An 18,195-nucleotide genomic window follows, 5' to 3' on the forward strand; every position below is an offset into this window, starting at 1 on the left:
ACAAGGGCCAATTTCAAGAAAATTTGTGCCATCTAGGTTTTGATTTCTTCCAGACAGGATAGGAGTGGCCTTAATGAGAAGGCATCTTTCTTGCTCAGTGGGACATAGATCTGGCAGTCATCTGCATAGCAGTGGAAGGGAATACCATGTTTCCTTAAGATGGAACCCAATGGGAGCAGATACAGCGAGAACAGCAGAGGCCCCAGAATTGAGCCCTGTGGAACACCACATGACAGGGGAGCAGTGCGTGACTCAGAGCAGCCAAGGCTGACACAAAAGGTTGTGCACCACTTTTTCCAGAATTTTGGAAATGAAAGGCAGTTTGGAAATGGGCCTGAAACTTGACAACACATCAGGATCAAGACCAGGTTTCTTGATCAAGGGTTGGACCACAGCATGTTTAAACTGTTGGGGAACTACACCAGAAGAGAGGCTGCAGTTGATGATATCCAAGACCGATGGGCCAACACTCGGGAGAACCTCCTGAAAGAAGTGCGTTCAGCTTTGCGACACCCCTGCGTAGCTGCGCGGGTAATGTCGTTAAACCATGGCTCGGGTTTAGGTTTTGGGAGCACAGTTTTTGAAGGAGCCACCAAATCCAGGATGGCACGGCATGACGAGTCGAACCAAGTGGTGAGTTCCTCTGTGTTAGACAAGGGTACGCAAAGGTTATTAAAGGCATCAGAGAAACGACGAGCAGTGCGAGTGTTAAAAATTTGGCGTTTACAATGTGATTCATTAGTGGCAGCCATGAAGAATTCACAGATGTCTTTCATTAAAAAATATGTCTAACAATATCATTTGATGAAGAGTAAAGCCAAACATTGATGTGTAGGGATTGTAATTAAATATATATGTGTATTTTGTGTATATGTTTCAGATTCTGTCACCGATACTGCTTATCCATCTGATTCCTTATGTCGATTCTCTGGGGGAGTTAAAAAAAATATGACAAAGGATATATGATTTCAGTTGTTGAACAATCTTCATATCTCTCATTTTATGATGTGATAAGGACAGTACTGTGTGATATGGACAAAATTGTGTATCCTATATTGGTTATTTTAGACCCATATTTGAATATATATGGCCATTTAGTATATTTCCTTAAAATAATGTGACAATGGCAATATTTCTCAATTTTTTTTCTCTCCATTTACACTGAATATAAAACACAGTGAATATACATTTATTTATAATTTATCTTCAAGTCCCTGGAAAGTTCCTCATTGTGTTTTGTTTCCACCCCAAGCACATGGAATATATTTGAAGATAAGTGCTGAAAATGAGTTGAGTATTTGGACAGAATTGCTATGCTACGGACATATATGAATACATCCAACTCACAGTGTAGAGGTCTGGGGTTCGATTTTGGCTGATTCCTGTGTGGATTTTGCATGCGTTCCGCGCCTGCGAGGGTTTAACCCCAGATTCCAAAAACATATGCGATTTGTTGATGGAATGCTCTAAATTGTCCCTGCGTGTGCACGGATGGTTGTTTGTCAACGTGTTCCCCCGCGATTGGCTGCCAGGTCAGGGTGTGCCCTTCTTATTGCCTGAAGACAGCTGGGACAGACTCCAGTACGCCAGCAACTTTCGTGAGGATAAGCGGCTCGGATAATGGGTGGATAGCGCTATACAGTGCAGTATATTCATTGACCAAGCAGGTGTACTCGGGCGTAAAAAACGGCGCATCTTGATTCGCGTGCCGGTTCAAGCCCCCTTCGGCTTGTTGGAGAATTTGGCAGATGGCTCTGCGCCATGCTGGACCTTCTGGCGTTTCCTTTGACACAACCCGACAATTTGGTGGCTGAAAGTAGAGTAAACGTTACACCTGCTGGAGCCATGTTGAGGCATTGGCATGGATTGTGTCACGCAATATTGGTGAATTTGATCAAAGTACGGGCAGACAGATTCGGAGCGCCGTGGACATGCATGATGGATGGTCGTACTTCATAAATACTTCAAAATTGTGCAGCAACCCTTCTGAATCACTGTTGAAATCAATTCATTCAATGTATCATTGTTGTTCGCATCATTATCTTTATGATGTTTTAAAATCCCCCTCCTGGCTGGGGCACAACTATCGGGGCTCTGGGAGTGTCACATGGACACTTAATATCGTGGTGGAAGGCAGTCTCCAAGTTCCCACTTCACAGTGGTGATCTGTGATTGCCCTGGCCTACTTCATCTCATTCGCCTGTGGAGGTCTGCTTGCAGTTCTCATAAACGCACTTTGCCTGCTGCGTCCTGCTGCATGGCCTCCGGCAAAACCGTTTCTGCTTCCGCCATATCAAAGACTGTGTTTTTTTTGTGTGCTAACTTGAAAGGTAATGAGAGGAGCTGCTTCCATTTGCTGCAAATCAAGCTGGGTGTGTTCACACCCACAATGGCGCAAACCACCCGTTTGTAAAGATGCCGTCAGAACAAAGACGAAATGTCCCTTTTTGCCTGGTGTTTCTTGCATGATTTTGGTTTCAGAATCTGAACGTACCTGCCTCACCACAACAGAGAACTACCGGTAGATGGGCTCCTCCTTATACTCGGACAAAAATAAATTCTTGACGTGGTTGTGGTAAAACCTTTGTGAATGGAAAATGTTTCCATTTACATTTAGGGACATGTAAATGGAAAAAATAGTCCCTACTATTTAGGGACATGTTCAATTGTTGTAAACAGGTAAATACACTTACCATACATACCAAAGTCTTCACTCCCTATCCTCCAAGCACGCTCCTTTTTGCTCATATTGGAAGCACAGCTCCCGCTGCCTACAAGCAAAGATGATTATTTTGTCCTGCACTGTTCCTTCATTCTTTCTCAGCACCGATCGGCTGTCGCGATGCGATATGTGTCTTCCGGTTTAAATTTTCCAACTTGAGCAAATGTACTGCATTGACTTGTAATGTAATCTAATTGCATCGAATAAATAACTCAACTTGCATTTAATCCGCCGCAGCATAAATGCGGCAAGCTGCGTGCGGCTGCAAAAATACTCATACTTAGTGTAGCCCGCCCATGTGCACAGTTCGACCACGCTTTACGCCAGACTTGTGCTGCGCATGAATATAGAGCCCATAGCGTTAAATTCAGTTGTCTGGATTTCTGGGCCATGGGTAAAATGGGGCCGAGTGATGCACTTGAGCTTCTGGCATGTGTTGGTCCGCCCCCACTATATGAGTGCCGTGTTCCGCCATTCAGTCAGTGGCTATGTGGTGCAATTGCAAACTACTTGCTTTTAAAACTTGGCCCAGATAATCCAATGCAGCATGCAGTCCGTCATCAAACTGTGCCTAACAACGCGGGGGAAAAAAACAAACAAACAAACAAACAAACCAAAAAAAAACGTTCCCGAAGTGTGACTTGTTTTGTGTTATTTGGTCTACAGTGTCTCTGCCGTGTGGCCTGGCCGACCCACGGGTCGAATGCAAGGTCAAGGTCGATGCAGAGGGCAATTTCACATGTAATGATCATAATGATCAAGAGAAGTTTACCTGCATTTTCGGGGCAAAAAGAATGTGTAAAAATGTGTTGACTGGTGTCATTTTTCAACATTACCTAGAGTGCAGTGCCCATACCGTATGATGTCCGATTAGTTGACTAAAAAGGAAGTGAGATGAGAACAAAGATCATCTTCCCTTTACCTTTGTTGCCACCGAGTGTAGAAAGTAAGTACAGTACTGTGATACAGTTCAGGGCCAGATCAAAAAAATCATTTTCGTCTATGCTACGGGCGCGAGAAAAATAATTGCCCGTAATTTAAACCAAGCAAACTTATTTGACTATCCCCCCGAATAGAATCAGAAACGAGACTCGTTTGGAAGCGGAATCGTAAATAGGAACCGGAATCGTTCAAATTCAAATGATGCCCAACTCCAGTTAGCCTGTTTAACGTGCAGCACAAAAGCGCACAGGCCCTGTGCATGACATTGGGCTGCACTGTACTGTGGACCAACACGTGATTTGGAGGCTGCGCTGTAAATGTTTTGAGGCCGCATACAAAGTCTCATTTAAGGCCACCAAAATCCGACGGAGTGTTCATGTGTTGATGGTCACGAGAGAACTGGGACAACCACACCATCGTCTCAGGAAAGACGCAAATTGCATTTGCAGCGCTTCATGTAACTGAGAAATGACATCATTCTGCATGACTCACATTTTGTTGGCAATTGATGATAACGTTTGTACTATATAACTATTGTCTAATGAACGATTACGATTATGTTGAAAAAGGGCGAAAACTGACCGACGGATGAATCGGTCGGGCCCTAATAGAAAAGCGACTGACACACTGTTCCCGTCTCATATGGTACATCAGTGTAGAAACATTTTTTTCCCCTACGTTAGACATTTTTATTTTACACACAATGTATTAAGCACAATTCTAATTCCGCCTACTAAAATTGTGACCCCAGTCAACGGACGAGTAGCCCCGTTATCATCTTTCCATTTTAAATAAAGCCAACTTTGGAGTGCTTCTGCCTTGATGCTGTGTAAAATAAACTTCTTGCATGGGTTGTCATCACTGATTTGCTTTGTTAACGAAAGTGATCAGCAGAATGGTCAAGCAAGCAAATAAACGACTGCTAGGAATCAAATTACTGGGTACCAATTAACAAAAAGAATCAGTTGTCATTATCCTTCCCCAACGTGGGATCAACTGGAATCTGATATTGATGAAAATATACTCATGATCTTAACCCGAAGAAGCTCATATTGCAGGGTGTGAAATGGCAACATAAGGACTACTGTCGTTGTGATGACATTGTTGTTGATATTTCTGCATTTTATAAACTGTAATTATGCTCCGTGGCGAAAGATGGATGGACCTGGTAAAGGTGGAACATTAAAGCATACGGGGCCTCTTAATGAAAGCAGCAGTTAATATTGACAGTAAGTTTTGCATCATTTTCACTGGACTGGCTTTTATCATAAGATCGCATTAAACATGGAAATGCACGCCGAATAAGTAGTCGATGGGTTACTGCTCTCCACTGAACCATAGCCACAGTCCTCTATGTGCAAAAGTCATACAAGTGCGCTTTTTTTTAATCTCTTGCGCCAGTACTGTGTGTATCAACGTGTAAAAGAAGAGTCATCAATTGCTGGCTTGTGCTGACTGTAAAAGGCTCCCACAGTCAACAATCTGTCATGTTGGCAACTACTATGATGCTCTTTAGTTCACGCACGCCACTCTGGGAGACTGTACAGGCTAACAATACGAGGTCTTCATGTGTTCTCATTTTTGTGCCTTTGTTTACGGTTTTTATCTCAATCCGTGCTAAAATCATGTATTGGTTCGATTAGGCCTGCTGTTTGTACATGAGGTCGCACTCGACCGGACAGTGACTTTCAACAGCCATCGCCGAGCAAAGAGTCTTTTATTGGTATTAATCAGTGTCCATCTTGATGTATGTCTGTAAACTGTGTGTGTTCACACCGGGCTCCTTCTTAAATGTGTTCGCCTGCCTCCCGGCTCCATGTTAAACCCCTGCATTGCAGCACTGCCAGGGGGATTTCAGCAGGCGCGTCCCCTTTTTTTCACTCTAACCCATCATCGTCACAATAGAGAGATTAAATTTGGGCCACATCCCTCCCATTTGAGGAGCACCCACTCTCACACGTGCACATTTCCTTGTGCTCATCTGGAACGCCGCAGAGGATGCACGGCACCTGACTCAACTCAACAAGCCCTACTAATCTTCTGTGGTCTCTCCTTTCCCCTCCCCCACGACGCCCCTCCCACAAATCCCTTTCCCTGCCTGAGTGGGAGAAACTTGTCATGGAGAGCCACGTGTCGTGGAGACAGATGCAGACACAACCAGAGAGAGAGAAAAAGACAACACATGGTCCTGGCGGCGGGTGGGGGGGGGGTGTCAAGTAATTCAAGTGCTGGCTCTCAGAAGCGGAACAGAAATCTTGGTGAAGAATGGAGGGGCTCTGCCATTGTGACTCCAAAGTCGTATTTAAGAAGCCATGCAGGCAATCCAGATGTTCATTGTGTAGGTCAGGGGTGTCCAAACCGGGTCCTCGACGGCCGACGCCCTGCCCTGCTTGTTTTAGGTCTCCCTACTCCAGCACGCCTGATTCAGATGATCACACCCGTTATCAGGCTGCTCTGAACATGCTGCTGAGCTGATCATTTGAATCAGGTCCGTTGGAGGAGGGAGACATATGAAACGCGCAGGACAGCGGCCCTTTGATGACCCGAGGTGGACATGCTGCACTCGCTGACCAAAAAATGTCCACCTTTTTTTATCATATTCAAAAAGTCATAAAGCTGTAGTCTTCAATTGAATGTGGAAGGCATTTTACCATGGCTACAACTAAAATATTCAAGTCTGCAAAAGAATCTATATTTAATCATTTCTTGTCCAAATATTTGACTGCATCTGTTTTCAGCTGGTGGCCTGGTCGGCGAGTGGTTAGCGCGTTGACCTCACAGCTCAGAGGTTGTGGGTTCGATCCCGGTTCCGGCCTTCCTGTGCGGAGTTTGCATGTTCTCCCTGTGGGTTTTCTCCGGGTACTCCAGTTTCCTCCCACATTCCAAAAACACGCATGGCAGGCTGATTGAACACTCGAAATTGTCCCTTGGTGTGAATGTGAGCGCGGATGGTTGTTTGTCTCTGTGTGTGCCCTGCAATTGACTGGCAACCGGCTGCCCGATTACTGCTGGGGTGGCCTCCAGCACCCCCCGATCCTTGTGAGGATAAAGCAGATCGGAAAATGGATGGATGGATGTTTTCAGCTGCCACCAGAAGGAGAGTTGGATCTTTAGGTAATGAATGAACCAAGAAGTAAAATAATGTAATTTAAAGAGTAATTTTTGTGCCTCTGACTAGTATCATTCTTTTGGCTAGTGTAATAAATATGGGACAATGGGAAGTGCACCACTGAAATAGTGGGTGGGATCATGATTAACACTCTACAGTAACGTCACATGTGACATTTGTGCTAATGCAGCACAAAACAGGGCTGGTCCATCAGTGAATTGGGAATTTCTCCATTGCGAGACTAATAAAGGTTATCTTATCATATCATATCATATCATATCATATCATATCATATCATATCATATCATATCATATCATATCATATCATATGACAGACCCTCTGACATAGAAACAAATAAGAACTAAAAAAATAAAACTCACCAGTAGGAGTAGTACTGTCGTTGTAATTAGTGGGACCCTGCGTCTTCAGTGAGCCAGTCCATCTTTTTTTAAAGACAGATGTAGTAGTTTTTTCTCATCATTTGGCTTTCTCCCCTTTACGCAGAAAGCTTTCCAAAGATGTTTATTTTTACTGGCCTATGAGCTTCCATATTTTCGTATCATATCATGCGACTGAGATGAGCGGTTTGACATCTGTACAGAGGACCAGACGGGTGCACCAGATTTTTCCAAAATAAAACAGTTTTCAGATTCCGATAACCAATAATTTGTTTATGTTCAGTCACTCTGTGCGACCCGGTGCCTAATGACTCACGGGCTGCTCTCAGTCCATGGCCCGGTGGTTGTGGGCATTTGATCTGGCATTGCCAATGCAATGGCTGAGCTGCCCATCGCTGATATCTGAAATAAAAATGTACACATTTATCACCAGCTGACCTGCAAACCACCAACGATTAGGGGGCTGATTTTGTGTTGGATTATTGGAAAATGACATGACATCTTCTCGACCAGACACCCTTTGATAATTAATCAACAAGGATTTTATACGTGGATGAGTTGTTTTACACCTACCTGTCCTGACCTTGCGTTTTAGCTCAGCAGTGTTCATTTGGAGTGGTTCACACAAGGACTCGTAATGGCGATGAAGAGCCTTCATTAAATTTCATTTGGTTTCTCCAGTAAATTGCTCAGGCCCTTGGTACCGCAAATAGGTAGGGGAACGATCCAATTATGCAAACCGAGCAATTCCATTTCACCTGATTGTATCTCAGAATCACCAAATCAGAGCCTGTCATGAAGCCAATTTACGATCTTCCAAGGCATGCTTTTGACCTTACATTTGTCCTCATCGGTGATTTGCGAGATGTTTGTGTCTTCTTCATTTTGTAAAGTAAGTGACAAATACAAAATCGGTCGTGTTTTGTTCGTGGTTGTTTCACTTGGAGACAAACAATCTTGTTTGAAATCTGTTTATTATTTTTTTTGTTTTACATTTTGATTGAAAAAAAAGCACTCATTCTCATTTTAAGAGTGTTGCAATGTAAAGCTGTCACAACTGATGCCCAGATGGATGCAAACAACTGTGGGTATGTCACATGCTGGAGCCACACCTGTCAAAAGTCTGTATGTTTTCCATAACCTCTACGGAAAAAAAACAGTCCATTGGAACCGATGTCAGCCTCAGCAGGATCCCCTGAGGATCATTACCTTTTGTTTCTACTGTCATTTTATCTACTCGCAGACTATTGCGACTTGTGTCCACTATCAGAAAAAGATGCCGCAATATCAAATGACAATGCCCCTGCCTGCTTCTCTCTATCGCGCTCATACTCTATAAATAGATTGTTGTGTAGTTTTTTTCTCCCCACAACCCCCGGTGATCACAGTGAAGTTATCATGAAGCTGCAATTCTTCCAGAAGCTAATTTGCCTCCATCTTACATTGTTCTCGCTCTCTCTCTCTCTCTCTCTCTCTCTCTCTCTCTCTCTCTCTCTCTCTCTCTCTCACACACACACAATAATTCCGCTTCAGACCATCCATTACTCATTTCGTTTCTCATTTCGTTTTTGACAAGGACAGTGGATGCAAAAAAGGCAGACTCAGATAAAATGGCGACAAAAATATTTCAAGAAAAGCCAAAGACCAACAAAGTATAAACAGAAATTATCAGCGACAAAAGGCAAGAAAAACCAAATGAGAACATAAAGCGCCTGCAAACGGCAATGTAAAGTTCCATCCATCCATCCATCATCTACCGCTTATCCGGGGCCGGGTCGCGGGGGCAACAGCTTTAGCAGGGAAGCCCAGACTTCCCTCTCCCTAGCTACTTCTTCCAGCTCTCCCCGGGGGATCCCGAGACGTTCCCAGGCCAGCTGGGTGACATAGTCTCTCCAGCGTGTCCTGGGTCTTCCTCGGGGTCTCCTCCCGGTGGGACATGCCCGGAACACCTCCCCAGGGAGGCGCTCAGGAGGCATCCGAATCAGATGCCCAAGCCACCTCATCTGGCTCCTCTCGATCTGGAGGAGAAGCGGCTCGACTCAGCCCCTCCCGGATGACCGAGCTTCTCACCTTATCTCTAAGGGAGAGCCCGGACACCCTGCGGAGAAAACTCATTTCGGCCGCTTGTATCCGGGATCTCGTTCTTTCGGTCACGACCCATTGCTCATGACCATAGATGAGGGTTGGGACGTAGATCGACCGGTAAATTGAGAGCTTCGCCCTTTGGCTCAGCTCTTTCTTCACCACGACAGACCGATACAACGTCCGCATCACAGCAGACGCTGCACCGATCCGCCTGTCGATCTCCCGCTCCCTCCTGCCCCCACTCGTGAACAAGACCCCAAGATACTTGAACTCCTCCACTTGGGGCAAGATCTCCTCCCCGACCCGAAGGGGGCACTCCACCCTTTTCCGACTGAGGACCATGGTTTCAGATTTGGAGGTGCTGATTTTCATCCCAACCGCTTCACACTCGGCTGCGAAACGCTCCAGTGAGAGTTGGAGAGCCCCGTTTGAAGGAGCCAACAGCACCACATCATCTGCAAAAAGCAGGGATGCAATACTGAGGACCCCAAAACGGACCCCCTCAACGCTTCGGCTGCGCCTAGAAATTCTGTCCATAAAAGTTATGAACAGAATCGGCGACAAAGGGCAGCCTTGGCGGAGTCCTACCCCCACTGAAAACGATTCCGACTTACTGCCGGCAATGCGAACCAAACTCTGACATCGGTGGTATAGTGACCGAACAGCCCGTATCAGGGGGTTCGGTACCCCATACCCACCAAGCACCCCCCACAGAACTCCCAGAGGGACACGGTCAAACGCCTTCTCCAAGTGCACAAAACACATGTAGACTGGTTGGGCGAATTCCCACATACCCTCAAGGACCCTGCTAAGGGTGTAGAGCTGGTCCACTGTTCCACGGCCGGGACGAAAACCACACTGCTCCTCCTCAATCTGAGGCTCGACTTCCTGACGGACCCTCCTCTCCAGTACTCCTGAATAGGCACTCTCCCTGTTGACCACGCGAGGTTGCAGAGGCGTGTCAACCAGGACAGCCCCACAACATCCAGAGCCTTGAAGAACTCCGGGCGGATCTCATCCACCCCTGGGGCCTTGCCACCGAGGAGCTTTTTAACCACATCGGTGACTTCAACCACAGAGATAGGAGAGCCCACCTCAGAGTCCCCAGGCTCTGCTTCCTCCAAGGAAGGCGTGTTGGTGGAGTTGAGGAGGTCTTCGAAGTACTCTGCCCACCGGTTCACAACGTCCCGAGTCGAAGTCAGCAGCGCCCCATCCCCACTGTACACAGTGTTAGTGGTGCACTGCTTCCCCCTCCTGAGACGTCGGATGGTGGACCAGAATTTCCTCGAAGCCGTCCGGAAGTCGGCTTCCATGGCCTCACCGAACTCTTCCCACGCTCGGGTTTTTGCCTCGGCGACCACCGAAGCCGCGGTCCGCTTGGCCAGTCGATACCCGTCAGCTGCCTCTGGGGTCCCACAGGCCATAAAGGCTCGATAGGACTCCTTCTTCAGCTTGACGGCATCCCTTACTGCTGGTGTCCACCAGCGAGTACGGGGGTTGCCGCCACAACAGGCACCAACCACCTTACGGCCACAACTCAGATTGGCCGCCTCAACAATAGAGGCACGGAACATGGTCCACTCTGGCTCAATGTCCCCCGTCTCCCCCGGAACATGGGAAAAGCTCTGTCGGAGGTGGGAGTTGAAACTCCTTCTGAGAGGGGATTCTGCCAGACGTTCCCAACAAACCCTCACTATACGTTTGGGTCTGCCAGGACGGACCGGCATCTTCCCCCACCATCGGAGCCTACTCACCACCAGGTGGTGATCAGTTGACAGCTCCGCCCCTCTCTTCACCCAAGTGTCCAGAACATGCGGCCGCAAATCCGATGATACAACTACAAAGTCGATCATCGAACTGCGGCCTAGGGTGTCCTGGTGCCAAGTGCACATATGGACACCCTTATGTTTGAACAAGGTGTTCGTTATGGACAATCCGTGACGAGCACAGAAGTCCAATAACAAAACACCAGTCGGGTTCTGATCGGGGGGCCGTTCCTCCCAATCACGCCCCTCCAGGTCTCACTGTCATTGCCCACGTGAGCATTGAAGTCCCCCAGCAGTACAAGGGAGTCCCCAGCAGGAGTACTCTCCAACACACCCTTCAAGGACTCCAAAAAGGGTGGGTATGCTGAGCTGCTGTTTGGTGCATATGCACAAACAACAGTCAGGACCCGTCCACCCACCCGAAGGCGGAGGGAGGCAACCCTCTCGTCTACCGGTGTGAACCCCAATGTACAGGCACTGAGCCGGGGGGCAATGAGTATGCCCACACCTGCTCTGCGCCTCTCACCGTGAGCAACTCCAGAGTGGAAGAGAGTCCAACCCCTCTCGAGAGAACTGATACCAGAACCCAGGCTGTGTGTGGAGGCAAGTCCGACTATATCCAGTCGGAAATTCTCTGCCTCACACACCAGCTCGGGCTCCTTCCCTGCCAGAGAGGTGACATTCCATGTCCCAAGAGCTAGCTTCTGCAGCCGAGGATCGGACCGCCAGGGTCCCCGCCTTTGGCTGCCGCCCAGCTCACATTGCACCCGACCCCTTTGGCCCCTCTCATGGGTGGTGAGCCCATGGGAAGGGGGACCCACATTGCCTCTTCGGGCTGTGCCCGGCCGGGCCCCATGGGTGTAGGCCCGGCCACCAGGCGCTTGCCAACGAGCCCCACCTCCAGGCCTGGCTCCAGAGGGGGGCCCCGGTGACCCGCGTCCGGGCAAGGGAAACCTAGATCCATTTATTGTATTCATCATTGGGGTCTTTGAGCCGTGCTTTGTCTGGCCCCTCACCTAGAACCTGTTTGCCATGGGTGACCCTGCCAGGGGCATAAAGCCCCAGACAATTTAGCTTCTAGGATCATTGGGACACACAAACCCCTCCGCCACGGTAAGGTGACGACTCACGGAGGGGGCAATGTAAAGTTAAGAACAGAAAACCCGCAAAACGAAATGACGACAGTCCAGACACACAAAAGTAAAACTAGTAAAAGATGACGTGACAATATACTGGTACTGTACTTACAAAAAACAAAATCTATTGAGGTGAAAAAAAGCAACTATGAGCAAGAACATGAGGTCAAAAAATAGCCCTTGAGCATGAACAACAAACAAGCTCAATAATCCGCCACGAACTGAAGACTTGTCAGCCCTGGAGTTTGATTGGGAGACGAGACACAGGTGCTAAAGGGTCACTTACAACACTTCAGCTGGTGCTGAAAACAAACCCAAAACTAAGCAGAGCGGAACATGACATGACAGTATTACAGCAGTTGGTAGGTTTGGTCTGATTTTCATGATGTCATAATTGACTTCACCTGGTTTTGTCAGCCCCACCTTCTTTTTTCTGTCATAGCTGCAGTGTATGCTATAGGCCTACGCTGAAAGAAATGGGGGTTGAATCTATTCCATTTTATTTTGTCAAGTGGCCGCACAAAATAAAATCATCCGAAACCAAGTATATTTTCTAATTAGACGATACGTCTACTGAAAAAAAGATATCAGTGAAACATTTTTTTCAGTTTACCGTATTTCAATGCTTTCCCGCAGTTGTTTTTTTGTTTTTGGGAGCACTGCATTTGCACTTGTCTGTGACAGCCTTTGGTATCAGACAAAGAAACACAGCAGATGAAACAGATAAACATTTTTCAGGCGGTTGGTTGTTTTCAATCGTGCAAACGGATGCTTTGTCTTGGCATGCACAAATTGAACTTACTTATCTACCGCCTTGGATGTATTTCAAGTGACAATTACAATGAAGCAATTAAGCCCAGTGAGTCATGAAATTGACGGTTTACCGACATAAAAAATAGGTTCTGCAGAGGAACAGTTGAATGGGGCTCATCATAAAACATTATTTCCTCTCCCGGCAGCCAACAGCTACAAGCGATCACATTTAAGAACACTGTAGATTTGACATCATGTTCTTGGCATCTTACAAGACATGACGTGTGATATAGTGGTCTGGTGAGCTACACTTGATGAAATATGAACAAAACTCACACTCATGCGGTTTAAAATACCGTACACGATGTTTACAAGATACAGCAAATGCCTCCCTCTGTCATTCATGTTAACACTTTCTTTTCGATGCAACATTTTGGGGAGATTCTTCCTTGTAATCCTGAAGGAAGAGCGCATATCACCTCGAGTTGAAGTATCCATCCATGCATCGATTTTCTGATCCGCTTATCCTCACAACGGTCGTGCTGGAGCCTATCGCAGCCGTCTTCGGGCAGTAGGCAGGTAACACCCTGAACTGGTTGCCAGCCAATCGCAGGGCAAACACTGACATACAACCATTCACAGTCACATCTAGGGACAATTTAGAGTGTTCAATCAGCCTGCCATGCATGTTTTTGGAATGTGGGAGAAAACCAGAGTACCTGGAGAAAACCCACGCAGGCACGGGGAGAACATGCAAACTCCACACAGGGAGGCCACAGCCGGTATTGAATTATGATCTCTGCACCGAGAGTCCGACGCGCTAATCAGTGGTCCTACTAGCGTAGCAGTCTGAAGTTGTGTGAAATGGTTAGCGCTGTAAAGGCTGCTGGGACCGTGCAGTGACAATACAACTTTGCAGTTGTAGATATGTTAAACGATGTTCCCGTGCAGCAATTTTTTCGGATTCCGCTGATTTGGAAGCAAAACAACTCTGTAGCAGATATGGGTGCCACCATCTTCCCTCTTCTCTGACTGTCGCCCACATCCAATTATAAATCGACCTGCCGCTGTTAGCTTTGTGATTGGATGAGTGAGTTGGGCGCTGAGCAGCGAGTGCAGGTAATGTGTGTGTGTGTGTGTGTGTGTGTGTGGGTGTGTGTGTGTGTGTATGTGTTCTTTTGGCGAAAAATGAGTGAGATGTTTTTTTGGGGGTGTTATTATAACCTGCAGTAACCGTTTATTGTGTCTCCTGTGCGGTCTTTCGCCCAGAAAGTAATCATGTAGTACCCTCCCATACCGCAGGAAGCAGCAACAGCTAGCCAATTGCCTTGTATTTCGACGAGAGACAAGCGAATTTGTGACACATGAATGCAGGACGGTGAAACAATAAATATGAAAGATGATAAAATACAGTTTTCTTTGTATTCATTTCCAATTCAAACTGTTATAACGTCATTCTTCAATGTTAAAAACGGTTAGAGTAACAATAAAACACGTTAATTGTTAAAATAAGCGGGGGGGGGGCGGTGTTTACATTTTCAGCTAGTGGTGTGCCGCGAGATTTTTTTCAATGAAAGAAGTGTGCCTTGGCTCAAAAAAGTTTGAAAAACACTGAATTAGAGGCTATTGATCGACCAGCGCTTTACCACTTTTTATCGTCCGAGAAGAATGCAATGTGTTCAAGCAAATTGTGTGAAAAGTGAATTTGCAAATGCCAAATCGTGGATATGCGAGGTCTACTGAAGTCAATAAGATTGCATTAACATGAAATCAATTGACTTACTGCGGAGAAGCACTGGAATTGATGGCAGTCACCACTAACTTATTTGCCCTTGTAGCTTTGTGATTCATGGCTTTGGTTTTTTCAAGGGTGACAGAGCAGCAACCAATATTTAGCTCCCGTTTTTTTTGTTTGGTTTTTTGGGACATTTGGATTACTTTAGCAGTAAATTAAAATACATTTGAGTGATATCTATGCATGTGTGTACTATATGTAAATTTTAACATAAAACTGCTTGTTTTAATTCAATGTGAATGTGCTGGTTTGAGTTCACACAGTCTTTCCTTTGCAGGATATCAGACTGGCAGCTTTTTCCACTGTGACCTCCAGCTACTCCTTCAAGATTCAACATTTGGCTGTAAGTGTCCCACTAGCACAGATCCTTGTGTGCCCAACCGCATGGAACCTCGATGTGGCACACTCTTTGACAACACTGTGAGGCATGCGAATTTAAAGGTTGCGAGAGAAGTATTGTTGGGGGAGGAACGGGATATTCTCTACTTCATCATTAAAGTCCAGTGTCATTGCTGTGACCGCCCTCTTTATGAGGGCACACATCACTGCACATTGTTACAAGCCTCCATCCTCTGCGGAAAGGATATCATTCATCTTGGTCATTGCGGAGACCTGGCCCGCCTTTCTGGCTTCACTGAATGTCCACTAAAAGCATGGCCCGGGTGGCTCACTCACCATGGTTGTGTGTTTTCTTTTCAACAAACATACATCATGGTAACACACTGAAGGTGCCTCAATAAAAAGGGATTCTATTGACTTTTTTCCCCCTCTCTCGACATTCTTTTCTTGCGAAGTATCTATTTATACATCCAACAGATTCATTTGCGATGCCCTTGAGTGTACAGGGCTGACTCACAGACGGAAGTGAGCTGTGGTCTCCCATGACAGCATTTGACCCTCTTCCCATACTCCCTCTTCCTATGCACAGATGCAATCTAATTTCCCAATCTGCTGTTGTCATACACACCACGGAGAAAGTGTGCCCTAAACAAATTTATAAAACAGTTTTACCATGTTTTTTATGAGGTTATCTGCTTATGACGATCCATTTTTATACCCAAATCAAATCTGAAGTGTACTTCTTTGTACTTTCTAAAACCAATGTAATAATTTGACAACAATGTTGGGATACTAATCAAGACTTCCTTTCGGGGAAAAAATGTTCCATGTGGCAGAAGCAGCAGTCAGGGCTGGACTGGCTATCAGGCACCGCAGGCAAATGCCCGCTTGGCTGCCATCTTTTTGGACCAATGTGGTGCTATTGATTTATTTTTGTTCTTCTTTCTTTTATTCCCAAGATACCAGCCCAGAATTTAGAGAGCCTGACACATTAATACCTTTACAGTGTAGACAGTCCACTGAACCAGTCAACATATAGTATCGTAGCCGACGAAACCTGTTCAGCTTCTTCCCGGGTGACCCACTGGCTCATCTCCAGCATAAATGGTACACTGAACAAATCAGTATGTCAAATGTACAGTATGTTGTAAAAGACAAGCCAAAATTGAAAAAGAGTGCAAAAAATTTGAAGAATCTTATTTGAGATGCTGCAAAATGAGCAAAAATCACAGATACATTCGCAAGATGGACTGCTGCTGCCGCCACCGTTGTGACGGCGAGGCTCTACCTGCAGCAACTGCCAGTTGGACAGCCGAAGGCTTGAGGCAGCAGCGGGCAGGTAGAAGAACACCCACAGACAATGGGTGAGTGAGTGGGAAAGTGTTAGCAGATTTGTAAGATTTGAGTGAGGCGGGGACTCTGAGGCTATGATTTTAACGTTAACTGGTTTCCCTTCCATAACATCAGCAAGTTTCTCTTACCTGACATCAGCAATGGCAATCAATTAACATTACTAAATAATCAATCGCCATTGCTCAAGAGTTTTAATTGATCACTTTATAAAATGTAACTAGAACTGTCAAGTCCAACCAGCCAGTGCCAGCATCATCGAAAAATACTGTCTTTCAGGTAACACATACAAATGACGGGCTGCTCTCAACCAAAAGCGCCAGGGCCGATTTTTTCGTTTCAGTCCATCCCTGGCAGCAGTTGGTAGTGAACATGAGAGGCACAGGGATGATGGAGATACAGCAGCAGTGTGAACAAGTCATATTTGCTGTACAATTGGCTTTTTCTGTGCGTGTTGCCTGCATCACCTGCACATTTGAGCACTCGGACGATGAATCAAAGTCATTTACATGAGTGATGGAATTGGGCAAGTACAAACCAATAAACCCCCGCAGTCAGCCACCGTGCCAGGAAGGATGGACTCGGCTCTTATATTAGCACGACTACGATAGTCGATCACCATATTTCAGCCCACTGTGCCTTTTTCTTCATGTTTACAGTGATCATGGCTTCTTCCAGTGAATGAGTTTACATGCCTTAGGGTACTCTTGGTTTGAATATTAAGCACATTAGAGATTTGGGACCTGTTTCTGTCTATACTGGAGAGGTGCGTAATTCATTCAACCTCTTCTGCAGGTTGGGACAAGGTACTATGTCAGAATTTAAATGAAATACTGAATTTAAATGACATACCAGTACTCCAATTTAGGAGCTTTTCAAGTTATGAGGCGTTGCTTGGTTGAAATGTTTTTTTTTTCTTTTAATGAGCCAAATTTTAGGGATGGGCCGGCTATAATACACTCCTGCTCAAGTGAGGTAAAAAAAAAAAAAAAGTGGGGAAATAGTCATAGATGCACTTTCAGACGTTTATTGAACAGTCCAAAATATCAAAGGCACAAATACAAAATGTGAAAACTAGCAAAGCGCTATAGTAGGTCAAAACTTCCATCCAAGAGTTCACATGAAGCATAACAGCACATCACTCAGTAGGCCACCCTCCTTAAAGGCACGAATACAACACGACAGCTGTTGTTGCTGCAAGTCCCAACATTGTTATACAATGCAGACTTTTCTTCATTAAAAACACATAGTCGGAAAAAAAATTGTGTTGTTGTTTGTGGGCTTGAAACCAATTAATTTCACATCATTTTAATCAGGAATATTGATTGGAAATATAAAAAAAAGTGATGGGCTTGATCACATAACCGATTAAACGTGTAGGTCAAGGTACCACTGGACAGTAGTATTGCATCTTTGGGTTGCTAGAATTTTGAACGACTCCCCCCACCCCCACCCACCTTAAAAAATCACAATGGGTAATTGAATAATTGAAAAAAGCAGAGGTGGACATTTTACTAGACTTTGCCAGTCCATCATCGTCAGTCGAACATTTTTTCAAGCAGAACCAAACTGTAATCGGCAGTCGGTCAGTCAATCATATTATTTTAACCACGCTTCTATCATCCGCTGCCGTCGCTAAATTCCACCGGTCCTCCAGTCAGTCTCTTCACCCCTCCACCCAAAAACCATGTCATAGTCCACCAGACATAAAAAATCTTAGTTATTTGCGATTAAAATGGTAAATGTAGTGCAATATCTATCAGTGTATCCACATCATACAGTGGCTACCCAAACACAGA

At 45.8% G+C, this 18,195-nt stretch overlaps 1 protein-coding gene across 5 annotated transcripts in view; it reads left to right on the plus strand.

Annotated features, from left to right (window-relative positions):
• Positions 1 to 18,195, plus strand: part of LOC127595015 (synaptotagmin-2-like) — a 76,254-nt gene that overhangs the window by 19,767 nt on the left and 38,292 nt on the right. For 3 of the 5 annotated variants that reach the window (XM_052056736.1, XM_052056738.1, XM_052056766.1), the window contains one exon: positions 14,985 to 15,050. The exons of the other annotated variants lie outside the window; for them this stretch is intronic. The gene's annotated coding sequence lies outside the window, so the exon portion shown is untranslated. The remainder of the gene's footprint in view (positions 1 to 14,984; positions 15,051 to 18,195) is intronic. 5 annotated transcript variants of the gene reach the window in all.

This window comes from Hippocampus zosterae, chromosome 2, assembly GCF_025434085.1.
Source record: "Hippocampus zosterae strain Florida chromosome 2, ASM2543408v3, whole genome shotgun sequence".
NCBI lineage: Eukaryota > Metazoa > Chordata > Actinopteri > Syngnathiformes > Syngnathidae > Hippocampus > Hippocampus zosterae.